The 26,942-nt window shown below is 36.1% G+C and overlaps 1 long non-coding RNA gene across 1 annotated transcript; it reads left to right on the top strand.

The window, feature by feature from the left end:
• Positions 1 to 1,147: 1,147 nt before the first annotated feature.
• LOC122180371 lies at positions 1,148 to 8,537 on the top strand. The gene is made up of 5 exons (XR_006179035.1): positions 1,148 to 1,206; positions 2,062 to 2,125; positions 4,074 to 4,157; positions 4,320 to 4,558; positions 8,382 to 8,537. It is a non-coding gene; the product is annotated as an uncharacterized LOC122180371 (long non-coding RNA).
• The last annotated feature ends 18,405 nt before the right edge of the window (positions 8,538 to 26,942 follow it).

The raw sequence follows: 26,942 nt of genomic DNA, 5'->3' as shown, positions 1-26,942 counted from the left end.
TTTGTAATCTGAGTATGACAGTATGTTCCCTTTCCAGCCCCCCAGCTTCTTCTTTTAGCCTAGTTTTATTGCCCAAGGCCTTGCTTATACTATGAGATGCAAAATATCTTGCCCTTAGCTCAGGGCTGATATCAATCAAGGTTATTACAGACAATTGATGAGCAAAATACTGGCTCAAACTGTCTGGTAAAAGAACAGATATCACACTTGGTTTAATAGATAGCAATGCAAAATAACATGCCAGTCATATTACCCCATAAATAGGAAGCAGCAAAAGAGATCATTTAATTTCTTCTTGCAAGCAGGTGGTTGTATACCAGGATCTTGCCTTGAGTAGGGATACCTCTTGAGATTACTTACATTTGTGTAGACACCCCCTTGATGTGATGGTGCCAGTTTGCCAATATAGACTTCTGTTAAGTGATTTACAGTTTTAAGCTGTACTAGCTTTGCTAAGGTTTGATTGTACAACTCTACCTTCTATGTAGCAAGTATTCAAGGATATTGAGCCATTAAGAATCATATGTTGCTGTCTCCATTGTTTAAATTAGCATATTGTAGTTTTGCATTGACAAGTATCTGTCTGTCTCTTTCTTATAAGTGTATATCACTGTAGTTCACATCTATGATACAGAGTGCAGTATTTTGGAGTCTGCACAGACAGAGCCTGAATGGACCGTGGGATGAAATTCCTTTCACTCCATTCATGACTAAGATATAGCAGCAAAACTCTTTTTCTTTGCCTGGAAACATAAAGTTGGGCACAATATTAATCAAGCTAAATTAGCCTCAAAGTGTATTGACCATGGAGCAAGTCTGAAGACATTTGTATGACCTACACAGGTTTCATGTAAAGCTTAGGAACGTGGCCTCAGTAGTAGTGTCAAGAGAATTTTTGATGATTCTCCACAGCAGAAATGAGTTTGTCCCTACCAATAACTGAAAACCATCCCAGTAGTGTTATCCTCCTGTGAGGAAACAGTTATGTCACAGCCTGAACTGATGTTTGAGCACCTGGTGAAGGGGGTGGCTGTCTGGCCAAGTAAGCACAGGTGCAAGCAATTTACCTGTGCTTAACATGTGACTGGTAGGGGCTCACTCTCTGAGCTCATTTAAGGGTTTGTTTCCAAAGGGATAATATTTTCTGGGTGAAAGCTACTTTCTGAGAAGGAATGCTTTAGGGACAGAGACCTTATCATTAGTTGTGTAAGTCAATTTTATTTTTTTTTTCCCTATATACTTGTCTAATAGTACTTTGCCAGGTACTGTAAAAAATGCATGAGAAAAAAATTCACTTTTTCTAAGGACCAACATCTACCAATGCTATTCTGGGGCTAACAATCTTTCTGGGAATTGATGAAGACTAATCTTGTATCTCATTTGAAAGTAAGCTTAAAAAACTCTATCTTGTGTTATTAGGCCATGAAAGAGTATTAATTTGGTGGAGAAAAAAAAGTAGCATTGTTACTTCTGGTGAAAATAAGCTAATACATTCATGTTCAGATATTCTGATTGAGTTTGCCTATTTCATCTTTTCAGAGATGTTTAAAACACACTGAGAAGGATAAACAAAGAAACCTGTAGAGACACCTGGAGTAGAAAGCTTTTTTTGGAAGTAGCCTGAACGCAACCTTTAGTTCAGTGTTGAGTGTGTCTGTGAAGAAAGATATTTAAACACCACTATTATTGTTAAACTGTTCTTACTATATTTTCACACCTAATTTATGTATTGTCACAGTGACATCTTAGTGAAATAACTGCTCACATTAAGCTTTCTTCTAAAAAAGTAAAAAGTTAGATGGGAAAGAGGAAAGGAAGAATAGCTCAAGAAGAGGGACAGAGGCTGGGAAAATGTACTTGGGGGGACAAAGGGAAGTAAGGAAAGTAAAAAGGGAAAGGAAGGTGCATTTAAGTAAGAGGTATCTGACAGGAGTTGTGTTAGAAGATGCCTCAATATCAGAGGAGAAAATATTTGAGAGTTGTGAAAATCATGAAGATAATATGGTCAGCATGTAGTTCAATCATCAGTGCACTACTTGCTTGACTACATTCTTCCTTCAGCAGGTCATTGCTGCATGCTTGCTGCCACTGAGATGTTTAGTTAGACTGAGGACTTTGTTACTGGGTAAGTGGAAAACTTTTATCTGAAAAATTGTAGCAAACTTATTTTCCTAATATCTTCAGTCCATATTTTCTGTATGATAGCTTCCTCTCAAATTCTCAGTTAGCCATGAAAGCTTTCAACTCCTCAGTATTCTGAAAATTGTAATTCTAAAGAAGATTCAACTTTAACACTTAGCCTACTTCTATATTTTATCTGCTTAAGCATAGGAAGGCTCTGAAGAGGAATCTGGGTAGGCTAGATAAATAGGATGTCGATCACAAAACTTGTCAAGACTAAATGCTGAGTGCTGTATTTGTCATAACAACTTCATGCATCGATATAGTCTTGAGGAAGAGTGGCTGGAAAACTGCACAGAAAAAGATCTAGGGTTGCTGTTCAAAAGCTGGCAGAACATGAGCTAGTATCATGCCTAGGAAGCCACCAGGACCCGTACTGTTCTAGTCTGTGTCCATCAAAAGATCTTCTGCAGGAGAAGCTATTGTCTCACCTGTAGATTGTACTAATTTTGAGTATTTTATTCAGTTTTGGGCTCCTGCAGCTCTTGCTGAAGGTAGGCCTCACCACTCTCTTCCACCACCTGAAAGGGGGCTGCAGTGAGGAGATGTCTATCACTTTTCTCACTGGCAGGTAAAAAGATGCAAGGAAATAGCTTTAAGTTGCACTGTGATGGTTTAGTTTGGACATTAGGAAGAATTTTTCAACAAAGAAGGTGGTGAAGCATTGGAAGTGACTTTCCAGGGAGGTGGTGGAGTCCCTGTCCATGGAGATATTTGAGACATGTGGACGTAGTGCTTACAGACATGATTTAGTAGGTCATTTTAATGGTTGGACTTGGTCATCCTAAAGTTTTTTTCCAGAGTAGATGATTCTGTGATTCTGACTCAATTTTAGCACTGGGAAGTCCAGCTGGGCATACTCTTGGTAACATTGGGTATTAAGATCTGATTTTTAAGTAATGAAGATTCTTTATGTGAAGGCTATGTAACTTCAATTACCTCGTGATTTGGCCATAGTTGCTAAGGGTATTGACTGACTTCAAGTGAACAGTCAATACTTTCAGAATGAGAAGTTGTATGCTTGACTCTATTTTTCAAAGACAAACTTTCTCCGAAACATGTTTACTTTCTGCACTTCAGAAAAATAGACTTAAGAATAAAAAGCAAAGCTTAGAAAAAAGTAAACCTAGGGTATATGTAGCTGAAGTTTGAAGTATAGAACATGATTGGAATGCAGGTCCAGATCTCAGGTGAAAAGTAATTATTTAATTTGAAAGAAAGTATTGTGTTATGTTCATTGAAACATTTCATGGAAAGGAAAAATTCTAACAAAATAGCATCTAATCACAACGAGGGAGGATTAGCTGGAGAAAGGGAGAGAAGAAGCTTGAAGGGATGAAAAGAGCCATTAAGTGAATTGTGTGTGTTCACTGCCTTGCCTGTGAGCTGGAAAACTAGCCAATGCATGATGAATTATACTGAAGTACACCAATGGTATTTTTTGAATCAAAGCATCATGACAGCCCAGCTTCCTTCCCATCCCATGCCATTCCTCACTGCCACATTGCATAGCCTAATATTGTGTGACCTACTCCCTTCTGCTTTTAGCTTTGCTGGATCTTAAACTGACATATTCTTCACAAACAAGAATGGCTGTGAGTTGCTTTGCTTTTTAAAACAGCCCTTGGCTGGCAACTATCTTACAGATGGATGGATATTTAATACAAAAAATCATGTTTCACAATGAAGTGCAATATCAGTCTTAGTTTCTGTGCAATCTCAACAGTCTTAGTGTTTTCAAATCATCTGTATGATTTCTTTCTTCCCACCTACATCTCCTAAACAATGTGCGAGTCTTATAATATTTCTTCTATTACTTTGATTTCCTTAAGTTTTCAAATCCTTTTCTGCGTTTACTGTGTTAGTATCTTCACCTTGTTCTTACCTTGTAGCCTTGGAAGAATATTTCAACACAGGAATGAGATTTTGACTTGATTTACATGAGTGAAGATCCTCAGAGTCAGGGTAAATTAAAGGTCTGTTATTATTACCATTCCTATATCTGTGGATTTTTTCAACTTGCATGCTCTTTTCACAGTACCTACTGCATTAAACAGTTAAATTTCCATAAGAAACTTTAACCTACTTCTATTTTCACTCCACCAGCCCATAATATTGCTGCCTCATTTGTTATCCAGGAGCATGGGCACTACCTCCTACTCTTTGCAGTTTTCCACCGTATGGGGACCACACAAGCCTGAGCATCTCTTCTGAGGCACCTGTCAGTGGAATAGTGCTTGTCTGAAGTACTAGAGAAAACCAAAGGAGTCTGGAGATGCTTTGTTTCCCACTTGGTGACAGCATTAGGATACATCACAGCCATCCCACTTGGAACTGACAATCTTTACCCATGAGTGGAGTAACACGTTTTCTGCAGGTAAAGTGAGGTAGTTGTCATCACCAGAAGGTTGCTTTTCCTCCAATATTGCTTCTCTTATAAGAGGATATGGAAAGCCTTTTGGGATCTCAGTTGCAACATTCCTCATCTGTGTCTTCAGCGTTTAACATGTGCTTTCACAATCAGATTTTATATCACTTATTGTGGGAGTCTTCTGTGCCACTGTGCCATTCGCTTCAATCTTTGCCATATTTTTTTTAAATGCATTAGACCTGTCTTATTCCTACTTTTTGCTTACAGTTTTAGGATACAGTGGACAGCTTGATGCACACTGATATAATAGAACAGTGTGTGGAAAGTTCTCTTTTTTTTTTTTTTTTTTTTTGTAATGAGCTTTTATCTTCCAGCCACCTAATTTCTTAGAAGCCCAGTGCTTTTAACTTTTTTTCTTTCTTACATTTACATTACAGAGTGCAGCCTAATGTCTTCATTCTGTAAAGCAGTAGCCACATAGCTCACTTTCCCTTTGCTGATTTAGCTAATGATATTGCTGTAAGCAAATATTTTCCCATATTCTTTCATGGGACTGTAGTCTGTTTATGCCTCATGTCAATTTTGGATTGTGTAAGTAATTGATATGCATGTAGACCATTACACAGAAGTAAGCACTATTATTTTCATTACTCTGCTTTAATGCCTAGAAAGGAGGTTGCAATATTCCTTTTGAACTGCTCTCCTTAAAGGCATCTGTAAGTGTTTCTCTCCTACTAGAATGTGATTTGATTTGAACTTTGAATGTGTCTTTTGCTACTGCGTTGATCAACCCCTCTGGCCTTATGAGATGCAAAACAAAATCTTATTGCTTATTGCTCACAACACATAATGCATTTCTTGAAGAGTTAAAGGAAAAGAGATCACCCAGACTTGCTCACAGGTAGAATACAAGACATTTCTAGAATTCTCATCTTTAGAATGGAGCTGAATAACAGAAGCTGTCCTTGAATCTTCATGCCCTTGTCTCATCTCAGTGAATGCACTCTGAGTCTTATGGTCTTCTACCTATGTCAGCCACCTGGGCTGCCTCAGGTGTTGCACTCATTTCCATTTGGACTTGCTCTTTGAAATGTGTATGCTTTAAAGCCTATCAGTAGCACACTTCTGGACTATTTTTCATGGAAGTCATATTTTGCTTTTACTTCAGCTGCTGTTTATTATCTGAGAATCTTCACAGGATAAGAGATCTATGTATGCATGTTTTGTTGCATTTCATCATGATTTTAATAGGCTTGCACTATAAAACTAATATTTGCAAATCCAAAGATGCTTGTATCTGCAGCTTGACTGGGTTTGTTTGGCCACATGAACTTCTAGACACATGAAAATCCCAGAAGATCAACCAAAATACTCACATTTCAGGGGAGGAAGACATATGGGTCTTGCTGGCCCTACATTGGGTCAAATACATGTTCTTGCTATTAACAAACCATTATTAGGAAGACTGTTCTTTTCTCCTATGCTCCGGTAACTAACGCACAGCCAGAATCAGTTCTTAAATTCACTTTTTTAAAGGATTGTGTATTTCACAATTTAGCCACTATATGTTTGACTTTCTACTGAGCTCTGTTGTGATTTGTGACTGGATTTCTTGACATCTTGAAACTCCCTGGTCTCTCATGCTACTTGTGCTTCTGCTCTTTCTAAAACAAGAAACCTGGCAAGAATTTTAACCAAAAGTTAAATATGGATATTAACTAAAAGCAAAGGCTGCACTGATGCCCACTTCTAAAACTGATACCTGTTCCAAAATTATTGCTCCTTGAATCAAATTTAGTAAATGTCCTCAAACAATATTGAAGAAGTGGATGAGCAGGATCCTCTGGGAGGAAGAGCGCAGTTCACTCAGAATGGTCTCCCCAGTGTTCTTCCTTGCTGTTGCTCATATTCACATATAACAGAACTATCCCCCGTGCATCTATGTCAGAGTTGCCATGGTTACTTTGAACACAGTTTATTTTCTAATGTGAACCCAGTTTAGTACAGAGTGCACAGAGGGAACTGAGGTATGCTCTAAAGTGCACAGATGTCACAAATATCACCTCCATTGTATTCATGGCCATGCCAAGGCCCTGATCTTTAGGCGTCATCCAGTTTTAGAATTGCTAGGTAAGGTCACAACCTCTTTCTTTCCCTCAAGTATCAGTCGCATTGTAACTCTGTTAAGTTCTCCTGCACTTTCACACATGGGATACACGAAGTGTCTCTTTATAAAAAGAGGTGCGAAACAAAAACAATGTAAACATAGGGCAGTTTTAGGGGAAAGAAAGGTCTTGTTGTCCTGGAAGTAACAGTAGAACCTAATTCAAAGAATTCTGTCGATGTTCTTTGCAGTTTTGAAGAAATACTTCTTTCTTCCAAGAAGATGTGCAACATTGTAATGGAGGCTGTAAGCTTTTAAGCAGTTTGAAAATGACAGCAGTAATTTCTTATAACTTCCCCATTACAGCTTTCTTGCATGGTTTAGGAACTTTTTGTCATCCTTTGTTTCTCAACTTATCTAGTATGTAATATCAGAGTTAGGCTAATTTTATGCCACTTCAAGGAAAGTTGTGAACTTCTATATGTATTTTTTTTTTTTTTTTAATGGATGGACTGTGTTAACTTTGCTTTTATCTGCTTTAAAGAAAGCAGTTCAATGTCTGCCTTTCCTGCTTAGAAATGTAGAGTGCAAGTCAGTCAAACCCTGTGCATATTCAACTGTGTGTGCCTTTTGTAGCTTTACCAATGCTAATGCTGCCAATGGAGCAGAAAAAGTAAACGACTGGTGACTGGCCACAGGGCAAAGAATGGAAGATCAAGAGCAACATTCTAAACAGATACATTTTTTCTTTCTTTCTTTCTTTCTTTTTTTTTTTTTTATTTCCAACTTCAAAAATGCATCCAGCTAAAGCCCAGGAACCTAGTGACTTCTCACACTTTCCTACACTTCTCACTACTTACTTCCTGTAAATAGACTTTTCTGTATGCTGTTTTTTTTATTCAGTTATTAGACTTGTTGGGATATTAGAAACCTGTTGGCCTATGACACACTGAAGGATTTTAGTTGAATCTTAGGACAGGTTCAATTTAATGAAAAGTCTTTGACATGCACTTAAGGGGGCTTCTTCAGATTTGCCTGAATACTTGGTGAGATACCTTGTGATTTACTTCCATTAATTATCAAGATAGGTGGTATAGGATGTCTTCATCAACTGGAGATGTTTACAATGTAATCGTAAGAGTTAGACTGAGTTTGTTCTTACCTAGCTAAACTGAAATGTTAGCTGGGTTGCAGCCTGAATGACTGAAAATAGAACATATATCTGAGAATATATTCCCACTTAGCACACATCACAAAAAAAAAAAAAAAGTGCTCAAAAATGACTGTTTGACCCATGAAGTATCTCTCAGCCAACTGTTACACATTAAATCAACTTCTAAATATCAAAGGGGAAGATGCATTTTCAAGAGGGCTTGGAAATGTGCAAGAACATCATTTCACCAACTGCTTCCACCCAGAAGATGATAGAATGAAAGTTCTGCCCAGGAGAACCTATAGCATTAGAGGATATAGGAAACATGCTTAAAATGGACAGTAAAATATTCCCTTCTCGAAAAACATTAATAAAATTAGAATGAGAGAGGTAGATATAAACTACAAGAGAGAAAGAACAGCAGCAAAATTTCAGAGAATAGCTGTTGCTAATCAGCCAGTGGCATGGGTGCCACTAAGCCTATTTAAGACCATTTTCCTCTGATAGGATAAAAGATTGTTTGCTACCAGTAGTGACTTCTCACCCTCATCAACTTTTTTTTTGTTGTTCAGGAACTCCTTTGAACTTTAACTACAAACTAATTCTCCAATCACATGGCACACCACAGAAGGTTTTAGCGGAGGCATCTTGTGAAACATAAATAAAAAGTGGATATTGAAAGAGTGAGTGGGTAAATTTAGGTATCTCTTTGTCATCAGGAAATAAATTGTAAGCTTCTACTTTAGCGATTAAGTGCAACATTATTATGAAAGTTTCTCCCCATCCCTTGATTAAAACATAAATATGTATTGTATATTTTATGAAATGTCTCTTCTGTAAGATTCTGACACAATTAGTAAAAGCAAATTATTATCCGTTTTGCAAAACTGATAGTAAGTATCAAACAACTTCTGATCTGCTTAAAACAACCAGCTCTACCCCTAAATACCCACGGTAATGCGAGCAAAAAAGAAGGCTCTATAGACCATGGTGGTTTTTAGTACATTTCTTTAAATTATATTTTCATTAATTTATACACAGGAGTTGGTTTTAACTTTGAAAATTTCTGGTTTAATTTTTTTTTATTATTTTTTATTTTTTTTTTTTTTTGTTAAGTTCTCCTTTAAAATGAGAGAAATGCAAGAAAAGGAATTGAGCTCTCTGAAGTACATCAAATTAGAATTTTGGTAAAATTACTATCCCAAATTCAAAATTGAACTGAGAGAGGGAATATTAAAAAATGACAGCTAAGAGAGAGATCTCACACAACAAAAGATACCTATGATGGCTATAAAAATGTATGCCAAAAATTCCTTAGGAAAAAAAAAACATGCTATCAAAATTGTAGCTGCAGTTCTTAGAATACATTTGATAAAAGCAGGGCAGCAAGGTTGAATGAAAAAGACTACAAAGCTGTAAGAAAATAGAAGTGTGGAAAATGGAAAATGGACATGATCCATCCAGTAACATGAATTTTTGTGGTTGCTTTGGATCAAAAGAGAGAAGATATCCTGTAAGTCAGTGAAAATGAAATGGGAGCATAATAACTCTCTGGAAATCAATGGGAGGAGGAGACTATTCTTAGTCATCAAAGAACAAGCAAGGCTTAGATCTAAATGCTGTTGGGCAGGAAAGAGTATATGAGAATAACTCTGTGTGAGGGCTGAAGAATTGAAGGATTGGAGATGTTTTCTAGGTAACCTGTTTGTGCAACAAAATTTATTTAAAAACTATCAGATATAATGGAAAGAGGCTGATTGGGAGAAAAATATGATGTGTTTGAGTGCTCAGTTTTACTTAAACAGAGGAAATGCAGTGTATGAAAAGCAACGGCAATGAGAATGTCCAGGGACTTGCTGCTGTAACAGTGTGCATGCACGTGCATCATACCCCATATTTCTTAATGACAATGTATGCAACCTATTAATTCATACAGTAATGTCAGGTTTTTCTTTTGCTTATTTCATCACACAAGCCAAAATCTTTCTAAAGCTCACATTTCTAATGCTGTATACCTGCAAGATCCTTTTGGAATTTATATGCTCTCACTGATTGCCTGATGTAAGGCTGATTTCTCACAGACTGGCTCTCCCAGTAACTCAACAGTAAGTGAAATGTGTGGACCTCAGGAGGGAAACTGAAATTTGTGCTTATCTATTTGGATGTACTCAGGAGGACATTTTAGAATTACTGGAGGAAGGAGTTAGTGAACTGTTGAAGCCTTCAAGATATTTATAAGCTTGTTTTCTACCATATGGAGCAATATAAGAATCTTGGTTAAGCAGGAGCTTCTAAAGTGAAGCAAGAAAGGTAAAATCCACGTATCCTGATTCAATGGAATACAAAATCCTATTGCTGTGGTAAGCTTCAAAACCTTACAAACAGGAAAACTAAGTATTGCTAAGTTATCTTCAATATAAATATTAAACATAAACCTAACTAATTTTGTTGGCTTTATGTCACTATAATTAGAGTCTCTCCTTGGGGTCAGTAGAAGATTTTGCAGTGGAAATGTGCATATTGCATAGAAATAATATTTTTTTTCCTGTATGTACAGAACCAATTGGTGCCATCTAATTTTGCGGTGCTAACAGATGTCTGGGCAATTGAGTTCATTTTCTGGGGAATGAATGCAAAATCCAATCAACTTGTGTTGAAAGACTGATCAGGATAACAAAACTGAGTCAGAGAATGATCAGCCACATTGCTGGTTTCTTTCTCTAATATGAGGAAATAGAATAGATTCTGTAAATACAATTCTTAACAAAGATTTCTTCCATGGATATCATAGGAATTATAAAATTGCTCAGGTTGGAAAGGACCTTAAAGATCATCAAGTCCAATCTCAACCCAACTATACTACCCTGAAATGGGTAAAAAATGGGTCCTAAAATGGACCATAACATTGTGTGCGCATATTCTTCAATGGAGGAGGATCCCATTTTTTTGCATGTATGGTATGTATCATGAATTACAAAAAGATAAGAGCTCAGTATTATGATTCAAAAGGCATGTAACACCAAACAAAAAAAAATTCTTTGGTGGCAGGATTGGTAATCATTGAACGTGATAAGCAGCAAGAGGGAAGTTTTGTTTCATGCTTTGTATCAGTCTGTATGCCATGCTTTGCTCTTTGTATTTCTTTCATATATTTAGTGTCCTCACACTGAAAAAGTAAAGCAGAAGAAAATCATGCTTCTATTCTTCCATTGTCTTAGACATAGATTTATTCTCTACAACATGGGTGCTGATGTAGTTGGACAGAGATTGTGGGACCACAAGAGCAAGTGAGGGGAGAAGTAAGGTTAGAATAGGATGATCAAAAGAAACAAGAAAAAATAAAACAGCTCACTGTTTCTGCTACTTCTACCAGATGGTTTTGCAAGGCATCACCACTAACTTCAGTAATTACTGTGTGGAAAGCATCATTTTGGGTATGCAAAGAATTTGTAGCCTCCTGAAAACTCACTTTTTTTTTTTTTGAAAGTGTTACTTAAAGTATTTGTGATATTTTTCACAGTATTTTCATGGAGAAGGGAAAAATGTTATGCTCTATGAATGATAAGACCAGACACAGCACATCCAGAATATAATTGTTCTGTGCAAGTGTGATAAATATGTTCTTTCAGCCAGTCTAAACCTGTGATACAATTGCTTCAAGACAACACTAAATTCTTCCTAAGAATCTCAACTTGCTTATATCCTGGAAAAAAAATGAAAAGATGATGATGAAAATTAGATGTAATGTAGCATGGCACTGGCAAAAGAGGAAGAAAATTAAAACTGAGTTTCCCACCTAATTGCTCAGGAAAAAAATCACTAATGTTTTAAGGCTCTCATTAGATTTCCTGAGATTTGTGATAGTTGACATGGTGAAATGACTAAGTCATATCAAATGATGTTCAAATTTTCTTTGTCTGCTAATTCATCTACTTTGTATAAGAAAAAATAAAATCTTTTTCTATAAAGCATTTGGCACTATCAAAATTTGGCTATTTGTTTGTGGATTCTTCTGAACATACTGAATTATGTTTAACTTCATTACAAATCTCCAAAGACTGTTAGCTTCTAATCAGACCCAACAATAAACAGCATAAAAAAACATGAGTAAGTATTCCTTCAAGCTTTCTAATTACAGCATTTCTAACCCTCTGAGCAGTATCTCTGGAGGGCTTTGATTTCATCATATCTTAAGCAAAAACTTATCTGGGCTAGTTTTCTAGTTTCTTAGAAGGAGGGAACAGCTGAGCCTGTTAGCAGCTCATTATGCAGCAGTCTACTCTGTCTCACTACTGACCGTGGTAGAATGGGGTAATGTTTCTTGGATGACAGATAAAATTATGTTTCTAATCAGTCATTATCAAAGTACATATAGTATGTTTGGCAAATGAAAGATGATTAGCCTTGTTGTCCTGTATAATTTTCAGTTTTAAAAGCTCTGTTCAACAAAGTGCAAATTTATCAGATAGTTTTGAAGATGGTTCCTTCTCCTCTTAAATGTCATGTACTGTGGTTCTATGAGCTATTGAACAGCTACCATATTCCTCCTTGGGTTTAAATATAAAGAATCATTTAAAGACTTGGGGGATTTAGAAAAAAAAAATGTATTAAATTGATAATAATTTTAGATTGTAGGGTGGAGAGGGAAAGATTTGTTATCTTTTTTTTTTTTTTTACCATCAAGAAGGGAATAAGAACAACTAAAGAAATGTTCTGTAGTGCAATGTCTACTGCAGCAATTGAGTACTGCAGAGTCTGTATTTTTTTAAATCAGATTAATTGTTAAATATCCAGAACTCATCCATAAACAGTACATTCATCTGACACACAATCTCACTAATATTTTTAAAATATAATCTTGAAAGAGAAAATCCCTATTTCTTTTACTGCTCTGAGACTGTGTTTAAGAAAAAATTGAGAATTTGTCTACCACAAAGTAGAATTTTGGAATGACCCAGGATTGTGGAAAAAGAATGAATTGGAGAGTTCTATGTGAAAAGCACTTCTAAGAAACGGGGCTTGTCCAGGATGAATGGTAGAATATGCAGTTTTGATTCTGCAACCTAAGTGCCCCTATCAGTTCAATAAGGTTTTTTTTCGTCCCTATACTTTGTATATCTGGATCACAGGTAGCAGTGAAATGATCTTCCCAACTTCAGTTTTTTCTAAGCCAGTGCAATTTACCTTTTCAATCCTTAGAACTGTTGTAGCGATGATTAAAACCAAGGTATTAACACACATTTGTTCTGCTCACAGAACTGTGAAGGGGTCAGACAGCTTCTGCTGACCTACTGCTTATGCTCATGACAGTAACTTAGATGGGATTGTGAGATCCAAATTGTAGAAGCCTAAAAAGCAAGATGCAAATGACTCAAACAAAAAACTGTTTCATTTTGCTGATCATTTTAAAGAGTAAAGAAAATATTATTGGAATTAGATATATTTGTGTCAGTATTTTGACTCTTGATTTTTGATACTTTCTGCCTTTCTGTTAGAAGTCATTTACTGAGTAAGCATAAGTTATTGCTTCTGTATGTAACAAAAGATCGTGAAGGAATTCACTTACACTAAGCTTTCAATCCAAACACAAACATTCTGCCCAAACAAACACTTTAATGGACGCAAGATTTATGAGGGCTACTCTGAAGTAAATGCCCCCTATTTTACGATGTTGGCCTCCAAAATCAGAGGTAGGTGTTGGTAGTATGGCAGTAGATGTAGAACCTTCTTATCAGTGTTCCATTACATTTTGTTGCTGTGTGACAGATGGCAGCAGTGGAGCAGTCTGACAGAATGGTACCTAACATGGGAGAGTGTATGAAGCAAAGGTGTGTCACTGTGTTTCTCCGTACAGATTAAATGGTACCCACTGATGTTCATTGACAGTTGAAGATTTATGGAGACCAAAGAGAGGTTGTGAGCACAGCGAGGTGGCAAGCTGAGTGTTTCAATAGTGGGAACAGTGACAGTGGGTTGTTTCTGTTGGTGCAGATTTTACATGTGCAGCTTGCAGGCTCCTGTTCATCACTGGTGAAAAAGCATGGCTAATGGTAGTGACTGTGTTGAAAAACAGTATTTTGTAGCAGAGAATTTGCTTTCTCAAATAGTGTTATTGTGCTCTTTGTTTCTGCTGTATTTTCCATGGGAAAAAAAATTGGAGACATTACTTTTGGAGCAACCTATGCATGTTATAATAGGCATTACTCAGTGAAGTAAGAGTTTCCGAAATGTCAATAAATTTAATTGGTACAATTAACGAAAAGCAAATAGCAGGTCACTGGCAATGATGTGAGTATATTCAACCAGTGAACGTTAATTCAAGAAAGAGTACATCACGAGAGTATGCTGCTACTTTTACTTTTAATCATATTATTACTACTTTTAATCATATTAAAGTTTTGTTTCTGAGAAGTGGATTGTTACTGAAATTGAGTGCTTGTTTTTTTTTTTTTAACATCACTTCACCCCTACACTTCTAAGCATCTACCATATTCATCTCACAGTGTCAGTGTCTGAAGAATGCTTTGTTTGGACTCCAGAGGAAGGTGTCCTTGACTGTAGCAGATGGGTTGGAACTAGATGATCTTAAAGGTCCCTTCCAACTGAAACCATTCTATAATTCTAAAGAGTACTAATAGGATGCATAAGAATCACGGAAAGTTACAAAGTGTCAGTGTTATTTTTCAAAGTAGATAATTAAAGGAATAACAATAGATGTAAATTTTCTGGACTTATTTATTTATTTAGTTAGTTGGTTTCTGAGCAAGATATGTCAAAGAGGAACACTTTTGCTGAGAGTTGGAGAGAGTTATTTGGTATGTACAACCAGTGTAGTAAGCTTGGTTCAAGAAGAGTAATTTAAGATAAATATTAATAACTTAATTTGAGGAATTAGGATAAACTGATGAAAAAGCATTGCTGTAATCTTCATATTAAATTCTGTTATATAGCTTATCATTTCTAAGTGTCCTGTAACCTTATATCCTTTGTCACATTCTCTTTTTGATATATATGAAAATCATTTTCAGTAACAATTCTTCATCACTAGAAGTAAGGGAAAATAGAAAAAGAAACATAGCAACCTTAATATATATATATATATTCAGTTACCTGGATCACACTGAGTGACAGATGATAAGCTTCATGCTTTATTTTATGAACAATTAGCTTCAGTAAATAAAGTATGGACTAGTTCTGACAAAACTATTTATTTTTTCACCTGTGTGCAATCAGCATGATTGTAAGTGGACTTGTAGGGCCAGCTGTGGTTTAAGGTAGGGGCTGCTTACTATTCTAGGCTTGTGCTCCTTCTGTACTCCCATTTGGGTTGATCGTTTGGAACTCTCAGCATTTACATGACCAGAAGAAACAATTTTGTAGTATTTTACTTAGCAGAGATAAACTAGTGGTGTTTATTCAGTCCTTCATCTCCCCTCAAATATACTTAACATAAAGCTACCGGTTAAATCTGTTGAAGTTGCATTATAAACATATATGTACATTACTGAAAATGATACAGTTTTTATTTTATATATGAGATGAGTGTATAAGGGGTGGAGAAAGAAGATCACATATTCTTTTCCCAAATCTTGGCATTTCACTGTTTCTTTTGAGACGGAAATCTAATGCAAGCAAAAAGTTTGTGGCTGGCAGGAAAACTCCTGCATTTGCATTTTGCTTCACAGAATGCATCTATCAAAAATAGTACTTACCATTATATAGCCATAGTTTTGCTTTGCAAATCCTACTTGCAAGTGAGAAAGGTTTCTTTTTTTATTGCCTGCCTTTGACCTCCCTTCTGAGAAGGTAGTTTCCTAGAACTGATTTTCAGATAAGACAAAAAAAAAAAAAAAAAAAGTTCCTTGAGAATGAATGGTTTCTCCACTGGTACAGAGCAATCTGGGATGGTACATGTTGCTCTGACCTGGGCTGAGCAGGGACTTCAAACCAAATATTTTATGTAACATGGAATTCTCATCTACTTATTGCTCACCTCATAAACGCATGTTCTCTTTTGAATCAAAGTGCTCACCTTTTCCACTGGGAAATAATTATTCCCTATGCCTGAAACCATCATGAAGATTTGGTGTTTTCTTAGAGGACAGCTCAAAAGCAAAAGACTTTTTGAAAGTTGCTATGAAAAAGAGTTTTTGTTTCTTGGGAAGTGGACTCCTCTATTTTGCAGTTGTCAGCCATCTAAAAGCTATCTGGGAGATGATTTCAATCATCTAAGCTCTATTTATCACCTCTTCTATCATTGTAACTCTAAACAGTGACTCATTCTGTCCTGAGATAGCTAAGATGAAAGGAACAAACCGGCGTCTGGAACTCTTCTTTGATTGCAGAAGACATCTAGACAATTAGCTGTATTATCTGAAGTTAGATATGATGAAGCACACTGGTCCTCTTATCCTTTTGAAATGTTATGTTTTTAAAGAAGGAGATCTGACTTAAAAAAAAAAAAAAAAAAAAGCAGGAAGCTTAGGTTTTATATTCTCCCATTGATCTTCTATTCGGTCTTGGGTAAATATATTCCAGTTTATATACCAGTATTTCACTGTTTGTTTACTTAGCTTATTCTACAAATGGGTTGGAGGTGGGAAGAGTGTTAAGTATAATCAGGACTTGCTCTTCACAATCATGCATTTTAAAGTGGACAGAACAAGCAAATTAATTCAGAGGGACTCATAATATTCATTTAAAGGTTTAGCAGTCATTTACAGTACTGACCAAGAACCCTTCTGTTATGCATACAGAGAGATACAGTTTTATGAAGGCAATGCAATGCATGAAATCTATTGTACACAGAGCAAATGCTAGATGAATTGAATTCAATACTAGAAGACAAAATGTCAAATTTCTGGATTTTGATTTCTCACTTGTAAATGTTTTCTTTGCCACCACTCATTTGAACTACTCTGGCTTTAGTTTACTACTTCTCCAATACACTGAAGTTACTGTTAGTAATCCAAGAGATTAAAAATACTTGTAAAATTACAAGAACTTAGTGTTTCATTTAGGATATAAACAGAACAAAATCAAAATATCTTTTCCCTACTGAGCAAGAGCTTTTCTTCATAATGTGAATAAAAGCTTGGAAGATGTATGCAAAGTAAACTGTATCATCCCTTGGGTCTGATGAAAGTAGAGAGAACAGTTAAGACTAATGTGGCTAAGGTGAACGTATCAGAATTAGCAAACAACCTTCTGCTGTTTGTGATACAAGCGTGCAATAAAATACAGGCTCTGCTATGGTACCATAATGAATTCATGTCCTTTGTCATGTCGGAGACTCCCAAGTGCTTGCTGTGGAGAAGTTCATCTGAGCACAGTTTTTCTGTAAGTGCTTGCCAGTTCACATAAGGGAACAGTAACATATTCAGAACACAATGGTGGCCCAATGAGCTGACAGGAAGAATAAAGATTATTTCCCACTGGAAATGAAAGTGAACACAAACTTCATCATTGCCTATCATTGTCTGGCGCAAATGCAAAAGACATTCTTTGTGTTCTGGCATAACAGGTATATATTAAAAACCACACTCATTAAACTGCAGAAAATTAAGAAGAATGAAATAATCTTTATGTTAGAAGAAAGTCCATAAAAATGTTTTGAGATCTTTCATTCTTCACATGCACTGACTTTCTTAAAGATCAACTTTCAAGGGAAACAAAAAACGTTGTTTTCCTAGATGTACCAAAGGCAGAGAAGATATTGTATTTGAGTTACCTACAAAGCAGCTTATTAAAGAGAACTGTGATTCTCTACAGGAGTCAAGAAAAGAACTGCAGGTGAGGAAATTACTAAAAGTAAATAGTATCAGCAATTTTTTAAATTTCACGTCATTTGAAGAGTAGGATCTAAAGCATTCATACAATGAGGTACTACTTATCTACACCTGAATGGAAATCAGAGGCTCCACAAAACTGTGGATGTGAGTCTAGATTTTGTGTCAATGTGTACATTTACATTAGCCTGTTTCACTGGTATCTCTAAGAAAACCCTGAAAGAAATCTCTTAGTTCCCAAATTTTCATAGTTTATTTTTCCTATTGCTTTCTGATATTGTAAGATCCACATCTCTTTCTGGATACAGACCAGAAAATGTCATAAAATGTTTTGTAATTAATATTCTGTAGTCACTTACAACAACTAAATTTGAATTTCCATATTATACAGTAAAAAATATTTGTATATACACATTGATGAAAGTCCAAGTTTAGGTTAAATGTCAGCTCCATGTTTTGGTACAATTACCGTCAACAATAGAGACAGTAGTTCCTTCTTTACTGCAGTATTTTCACAGCGTGCCTGGGTTTGGGATGTATGGCTTTAATTCCATCCTTTGGTGGTCAGGATTGAAATTGAAATAGAGAATATTTCAAAACCTATGTTTAGGTATTCAAGAAAAGCGTCTCTAAGCCTCCTGCTGAAATTGCTCAACTTTATAGAACTAAATATTCATTGGACAAAAGTCTCCAAGATAGTAGTGATTAAGGTATTCATGTGACAAGGGAGACATGAGTTCCTGACGTATTCTAATGAATATTTACATAATTTTATATGAAGTATTCACTGGAGCAGAAATGCCAAGTTGCCTAATAGCTTACCTATAGAATCATAATTTTCTTGCCTTTCAGCTCAATTAATTTTTAATTGTGCCTCACAAAGAAGAACAGCCTGAAGAGTAGGAATTCTCTTCACAGAACATTCCAGCATTTTGAGCATTTACCTAACATCAGTGTTTAAAGTCCCTCAAAGACTGTAGATATTTGAAATTTTTGCTTACATTTCCTCAGGATCCTTGACAAAGAAAGAACACTGCTGTATCTCCTCAGTTTTTCTAGGCTCATAACTTTTGGGAAAAATTGTACTTCACTGATGTTCTTAATGGAAGTTTCATCATTTTGGTCTCTTTGATTTGTGATTCAAAATAACCTCCCATCTCAATCTTGATTATGTCTTGCTATGCTGAAGCCTTGTTCTGGACTAAATGTTATGATTTCCAATCTTGGTAGTTACTAGCATTTCTGTTTTCATGTCCATTTCTGTGGAATGCAAAAGTTGTGCTTACGTACATAATGTTTTTTACTCCTGGAAAATCCAGAGGTACATAAAGATAAATTACCATAAATGTCATAAATATCAGACCTGAAGCGACTGCTGTGAAACAACCACTTGCTCTGTTCACGTGTCAGGAAATGAAAGTGGCACAGAGCCACACGTGGTGTGTGCACGTTGGTTTTGCAGTGTGCAAGACAAACCCACTAACATATGGGTAGAAAATAATTTTTCTACTATTAATAAAATAAAATTCAACACTATTTTAAAATAAGATAAAGATGCAATAGAAATATTTATCTTTTTTCATCTTCCAGTTTTTGAACATGCTTTTTTACTCATCTTTGCCCATTTTATCCAGAAGGCATTTTTAGATTATTTAGGAATCTGAGGAAATGGGAGCATCTCAAGATTTTTAAGTGACAACACTGCTCTGGATGGTACAAGTCTAATGCATCCTTCTGTTCTTCGATTTGTTTCCTTCTGACAGTTCTGCTTGCCATTATAAGGCATCTTCTCGCAAGAGGTAGCAAAAGCAAAGGAAAGCTTTGTGTATAAAGGTTCATATGTTAGTGTTGGTGGTTCTGGTGTAGTGATATTCAGAAAATTACTGTGGAAGTTCAGAAGGTTTCTTACTACAGACAGACTGTTCCTGGGACTGTTGATGTGTTTACACCTATGTATTTTGTTTTTGCCTGCTAAATGCTATTATGGATAATCTATAATCTAGATGCGTCTATCTGCTCATTGCAGTGATGTCCAGGTAGTTTCCTTCTCAATGGTGAGAATCCTGAGAATTATGAGCTTGTTTTCATTACCATGATTTTTCATTATATTTAATCACAAAGAAATGTATTTGTACTCCCTAATGTATGTAGTGTTTATTTCCAACTTTACCCTCTCACTGTTGAAGTAGGATGTTGTCTATAAAGTTTGGAAAGATGTGCCAGTATAGAAACAGGACAGAAAAGGGAAAATCTGTTTATCATTACAAACACCATGTGCATCTATTTTACCTCATGATAAAATGCCATAAGTGTTTATTTCTAAATAGAAAAAGAGCACAGAGAACAGCATGGTTACGTAGGTGATTTTTGGAAGGTCTTCTTTTATTGTAACAATAATGAGAAATTTGGCCACTCTTCTGCTCGCATTGTTCCAATAAGAGGTTAGTCTTCAATAATGATAAACATAAGACATAATGGAACAGAGAAAATAACAGGTTGCATCTGGGACTTTGTGGAGAAAAAGTTCAGTAACTAGAATTCAACTTGCTCCTGGGTTGTCTTTTCCTGTGAAACACTGTACAAGGCATCTGAAGCATGTCTAAAAAGACTACAGCCCAGAAAATGAGATTCAGACTTGGCTTTGGTCCATAATTTCAAATTTTCAGTCCTGAAAATTACCACTCTCATTCAGGCTTAAGTTAAGCACATTTTACATTTTAAATTTAACTTTTCCATTTGTTCACTTACTCCTGAAAGGAGTGAGCAGCTCAGCATATCATTTGTGCCCAAGTCTGTGTTGAGTTGACAAAGAAATCTGTCTTCTCCCTCTGTTGCTTGAGGAACTCCACGTTGGAAGTTTTCTTAGCTCGTGTACAGAATGAGCTTGCTGGTTCCTCAGTGTCCCAGAAAATATAGCAATGGTTGATTTTTTTTTTCAATGCAAAGTCCCTCACAAGAGTAATAGGAATATTTTTATGCAGCAGATTAACAGCCATCAGAACTTTGGATGATATGTATTCAGTTCTCTCCTCTGGTTAATGGGACTTAACTCCCCACCTCTTGCATTTTTGGCAATCTGCTTAGCCAACAGACTGGAGGCTGCTTGAAGGGAGGGCAGAATGCCTCAACAATGCCAGCTGAAAAGTCTTGCAGTGTGCAGAAAAAACATCCAGGCTTCATTGGGCTGGCAAATACGATGGTAACAAGGCCAGATTCAGCAGCAAGGCTAGAGACCTCCTTTGAGAGGACATGGATGTCTAGGCTTCTGTTCCAAGGGTTGTTTATCTGTTTTTCCCAATTGTGATTTCATGTAAAATGCATAATGTCCTAGCATCAGCAACTGGAACCTCAGTCTATTTCTACCCACAGCCACTGACAAGTGTTATAAACACTAGATTGCTCTATGAAGCAGGAATTAAAATGTCCCCTGAGGCAGCTAGGGCAATCCTCCCTCTTCAAAGTTAAATTAGGTTAACTAACTTCTTCACTTATTGAAATAAAGGCCATCAGCAAAAGTTATGTCCTCTATCTTTGCTATCTTTGTTCTCCCCCTTAAAACATACTCTCTTTAATCAAGCCCTGGCAACAGTATTATCGAACATATTTATCATCCCTAGACTTTCTATTTGCAAGTCACTCCAGCAGGATCTACAGAAGGTTCACTGAGAACACACAGCTGGTATCTCAGCTGCCTGATTCATAAATGGACTGAGCCAACAACAGCCTGCCAGCTCAATGTAGCTAGCCCTAGCTTGCTGTTCACAATCAAATTTACACAAATCTCCTGTCACTGGCCTAGGAATACCTGGATTACTCAGGGGAGGCAGTAGAGCTTGCTCTCCCATTTCATTATAGTCTGCTGCATCATGTGTTATAGCTAGAACCACTGTTAAACTCCTGGGTATAGGTGTGTCTTCTGTTGGAAAGGGAAAAGAAGGTAATAATTTCACCCACTGCTGATTGCTCATAAGTGTACTCTGAGCTTATGACTGATGTCAGATAAGAGGGATCAATGAACTAATACAAAGTAGGAAGAATACTACATTTGTTTCCTGTGCGATACTCAATAGTGCTGGAGAGAAATACAGAGAGATGTCCAGAAACTGAGCTGAGTCTCCCAGGAGATGAATGACTTGCTGTATCTCTAGTCAGGCATAAATAATTTTGCTAAATACACTGATTATTAGATTTAAATTACTAGTTATGCCCAGGATTAGACTGAAATATTGCTGTATTTCTTTGGTATTTTTTTGTTACTAGTCTGTAGATAAACATGAAAACTGTTCCATACGATAACATATGGGGCTATGTCGATCATTATACAAGCTCTATATTACTTGCCAAGTTGGTCTGTGCACATTGCATGTTCATCTGCAAGTTATTGGCCTTTTGCTGAATTTACAGGATAGAAATTATAAGACTTGCATCAGCTACTGATGTTTTAATGTTAAATAAAATTATGATATTTCTTTTCGGCCAAAGTTGTAACATTATGTTTAACTTTTCTCATCTCCATTAGCAAGCAAACAGATTGTGTACCTTGATATTAGGAGAAAACAAGATTGTTTCCCTCTCACCAGCACTCATGAGGAAGAACATTGTCCCTTCCTTGCTGACCAACTTAGTCACTTCACTTAGTGAAGTGAGCAATGGACAACAGTACAAGCAGCTTCCACAGAATAATTATGAACCAGCAGTATAATGAAGGAATTAACTTCCAAGCTAGTGATCTAGGAAAATTCGCGGAACACCTTAGAATGTACAGACATCTACAATTCCACAAGTGAAATTATTTAGTTGTACAAAGGCATGCTTAAAATTCATTATTTGGGGTTCATTGTATCAAAATTCCTAGAGATGGTGATCTCTTGTTATTTAAAACATTTAAAAGTCAAAGAATTATTCATAAATAACACTATTTTAGGAGGTTGTGGAGAGTATCATCTTTTTATTGAGTGCGTAATTAGTCATTAGATCTAAAACTTATACTGAAGATTCAATCATCCACACAAAATATCCTTATTTAACGTGTCATGATCAGCCTGAATTTTAATAATTACTTCATGGCAGGTATGGGAGGAGCTGTGAATAGAAGAGTGTTTCTGAGCTTCATCATCTCTGAAAACAACTCCTCAGGCAGTGAAATTTAAGGGTTGCCACCAATTTCTGTTCACAGTGACACTGAGCACAAACTCTGTGACATCTTTCACACAGATTAAGGGAAAAGCTCTACTTCTAAAAGATTTCCTCTCCCTAATTTTCAATGCTGTTGTAACAGTGTAGTGAGGTAATTTACAAGCTCCATTTTATTTGCATTTATTATAAATGGCAGATTTGACTCTTGTTATTTTAAAAAATTTCAGTACAAATTTAAATAAACAAATAAGTTAAATAGGCACCTGTTTTTGCCTGGACTCACCTGAAAATATTCATTTTTGTCCTGAAAGCGATTTTTCATACCAATACCAAAACAATATCATTTCTGTACCACAGATTTTAGTCATTGCCCTGGAATGAGTCTGTTGGGGCCATTTGCGTAATCATGTGCATTTTCTTGGCTAGATACAGCATAGGAACCAGCATGCCTTTCTGTAAAATATATTGAAGTCTTTCCTGCTGTTCTATCAAGTAGTTTATTATTGCTAGAGCACCATAAGTGAACAGAAAGTCTTACTAACACATACAGAGGCATATTGCCTGCTGAGATATATTTACAGTGCAGCCAGCCAAGTGATAAGAAATCAGGTATAAGAACTCACGTTACATACACCAAGCAAAAACTTCAACACTTCTCTCTTCCCTTTACTTCCCTTCCCTTCTCTTTTTTTTTCTGGCATACTGCAGCCAGTATTTGCTTACTACTTCTTGGTATTGTTTGATTTTCTTTTAATTTTCTTAATGAAGTTTCTTGAGAAGGAGAGAGACATTAAACGTAATATGAATGTGTAAATATAAATGTATAAATAAAACGTACTTCCTGTCTCATCCCATGTTGTAGATTCTGAGATTTCTTCAGAGAAAAGGACTCTGAAGTGATACTTTGGAATGCATTTGCCTGATCCCTATGAACAAATGTTTCTGAACATGTCATTTTACAAGCTTCACAGAATCACGCTCTGCACATTCCATATCTTGTCATCTGTCCTCTTCTCATTGTGTTTGTGAATTCCACAGATCAAAGGAGATTAACAACATTTATGAGAAAGAGATGGGGTTGTAGAACAATCTCCTAAATGCTGGGAGAGAGATGTAAGACTGCTTTTCTCGCTACAGAGCTTTGGTGTTTAGTATTTGTATAGGATTGGTTATGCTCTCTTTGTATGTTTTAGCTTCAAGGAGAATCAAGCAATACAGCCTGTGACACTAACTCCCCAGAAAAATGCCTTATCCAGTATTTCTCTTTGGGACTTTTGCCTCAGTCTCAACCAAAACATGAAGCATAAAGGTTCATCTTCACTTGAGGTGAAATTAGCTAAACTGTGAAAGGTATAAATTGTGGAGCAATTGGGCTTGTAAGGCTGAGGATAGCATCAATTTTTTTTTCAAGAACAGAATACTTGACCTACTTTGGAGGCTTTGGAGTTAAACATGTGAAAAAGCAGGTTGTGTTGGATAACTGCAGGATTTCTGGCTTGGTGAGTGAGGTCTCCAAATCTTTTCCTAGTTTCATATTTTTATTACTATATAACTTCAATTAATTAACTGAAGCCTGAGACATATCTTGCAGAATCGCCCTTCTAAAATTCCCAAGTAAGATCTGATGACATGTCATGTAGAACCTACTGAATCACGGCCTGAACCTCTGATTGATCACCTGAGGCAAGCAATGAGTCAGCCACAGAAGCACAAGTGAAGGTAATTCACCTGTGCTGCAGGAAGGGGTGGAGCCTGGCTCCATCTCTCCCAAATCCATTTAACAGCTGACTACCAGTACAGAAGAATCTCTTCTGGAGATCCATTCCATTGGTGTTTTCCATGTAAGCGCAGGGTATGGGTGAGTGTACCTATCATTTCTGTTTCCTGCTTTGGTGTAACAACTACGTAGCCAAGCTCTCTGCTGTACTATAGCATCTCCACGTTCATTAATTGTATGTATGTATTCAAATGTTTGCAATACACATTCTATAGTAGAACCAAAGTGTCTAAGTGCAATATTTTCCACTCAAATTCATTAAATCTTCTAGAGTCACTTGGGACATATTGCTTGAACAAGAGATGGCAGCAGGACCATGGCAGTCTAGATTGCTCTAGTAGGAAACTCTTCTAAAAGTCTTTTTGGCTATCTGCATATATTTTATTTATGGGGAAACTCTAAGCTAATATGGCACCTGCAGTTCATCTTTGCTCTTTGAGGCATTTTGGTGTGTGTAGAAGAAGGGGCTAATCCTTTCAAGAAGTTAAGATTGGGCTTTCTTTTCACAACTATTTTAGAAATGTGTAATTATAGTTATTTCAGTGGAGTAGTTCCTGGCTGATTTCTGAGTAAGCAAAAGAGAGAAACGTCTTTGCCAAATGCTAAGAACAATGAAAATTTGCAGGAAGTGTATTGTGTTCTTGCCTGATTGAACAGACTGCTGAGCACTCTTGTGCAATTCTTATCTTCTTTCAATTTTACAGAAAGGAATATCAACATCTCTTTGTAATGTACTTTGAGACATACTGATAAAAACAGCTCTTTAGGAGATAAGTGGCATTGCTATGATATCACAAGTGGACCACATGCAGCAACAAATCCTATTTTCCTGGATTTTAAAGGACATATTCAATCACTTTTTTTTTATTTCTCATTTTACTATTGACTTTCTAAGATTTGTTTATTGCAACAGTTGAGTTATACAGAAATCTTCACCTGTTTAGAATGCATCTGTGATATTTAAAGATTTGCGAGTAACTATCTTTTTTCTCTCTCTTTGGCTATCTTTATGTATAGGAATAACTACCTAAACAGGTGACTAAACAGTGACAAATGACAGACACAGTGACACCAAGGGCATCAGCATTTATCTTTGTTTTGATAGGGAAAATAAAGGCAAATACAGTTTGAGATATCTTTAAATACCTCCACTTAATTGTCCTAAATGTTACAACATGCTCTACACAGATGAGTTAGCATAATGGACTATTTTACTCTAGAACCCTAAGCTGAGACAATTGGTTCACTTCTCTTCATTATGGGAAGTATCATTCTAAGTATCTATGGTGTCACATTTCCTTCCATTAAAAAATCAGCAATTCTTTTCTGGGTGGATCTGATCTTAGTGTTAATTGATAGATCTCAGAGTCTAGATTCTTACATTTAATCATGGAAAGTTCACAGGCCGAAAGATAGCTTTTGATAGTAGTTAAAAAAAAAAAAAAAAAGTTTCAATTCACATTGTGCATCTCTGTGTACAGAGCCCAAGAAACTTTGTTTTCTGTAATAATCAGTTTGTTTCTTTTTTCCTTTATAGCTGTTCATTAGAAAAGACATATTTCACTTATTACAATATACGTATATACATCAAAGACAGTAGAGTAAATAAAATCAAAGAATAGATGTATCCTTTTCTGGTTTCTCTTTTATTTCCCTTTCTAAATAATTTATTAAGAATTGATTCATTTCATAAGAAAAAAGAAAAGGTAAGAAAATTATTTGGGAATTCAAATAACTTTCTATTTCAGTTTAAATGACCAATAGTCTATAGTTGATTCTAGCTATTCAGCAGTGTTTCATATCATTTTCTTGGGATCTATGAAGCCAGTCTTCAAATAAACGTCCTTATCTGATTTATTGCACGTCACATCTATTTTTAGTAATGTAAAATGTAGGTGTTTATGTAAAACATTATACCATAATTTATTGTATATTCTGTGGACAGAGGTAGCTTTCATACTTCCTAAGATGTTTTAGACAGAAAACATTACTAAGAGGTGGAGAAAGCAGCTTGACCTGTTTGAAAGTAATTTTATTTCCTTGGATTCTCTTCTGGAAGAAATGTAAAATGCTGATTAATCATCTGCTTTGCTGAACAATCTGAAATCCATGAAAAAACAAGGAATTATGTCCACCCATCACAGAATGGACAGGGTTGGAAGGGACCTCAAGGATCATGAATCTCCAACCCCCTGCCACATGCAGGGCCACCAACCTCCACGTTTTATGCTAAACCAGGCATGTTTCATTTAGACTCAGTGTCGGTTATCTGCATCACCTTGTCAAGAAATACAGAAGTATCTCATTTTATCAAAGTGTAAATCAATTAGCAATTTTGAGAACGAAAGATAAAGAACATCTGTCTGTAGATAAGGACATTCAAATGTAGTCTTTGCTCCTATTGAAAATGAAGAACATGTACAATACAGAGA

This window comes from Lagopus leucura, unplaced genomic scaffold, assembly GCF_019238085.1.
Source record: "Lagopus leucura isolate 7727_CA_CO unplaced genomic scaffold, USGS_WTPT01 Super-Scaffold_100004, whole genome shotgun sequence".
In the NCBI taxonomy this organism is placed as follows: Eukaryota; Metazoa; Chordata; class Aves; order Galliformes; family Phasianidae; genus Lagopus; species Lagopus leucura.
This window is presented reverse-complemented; position numbering and strand designations above follow the sequence as displayed.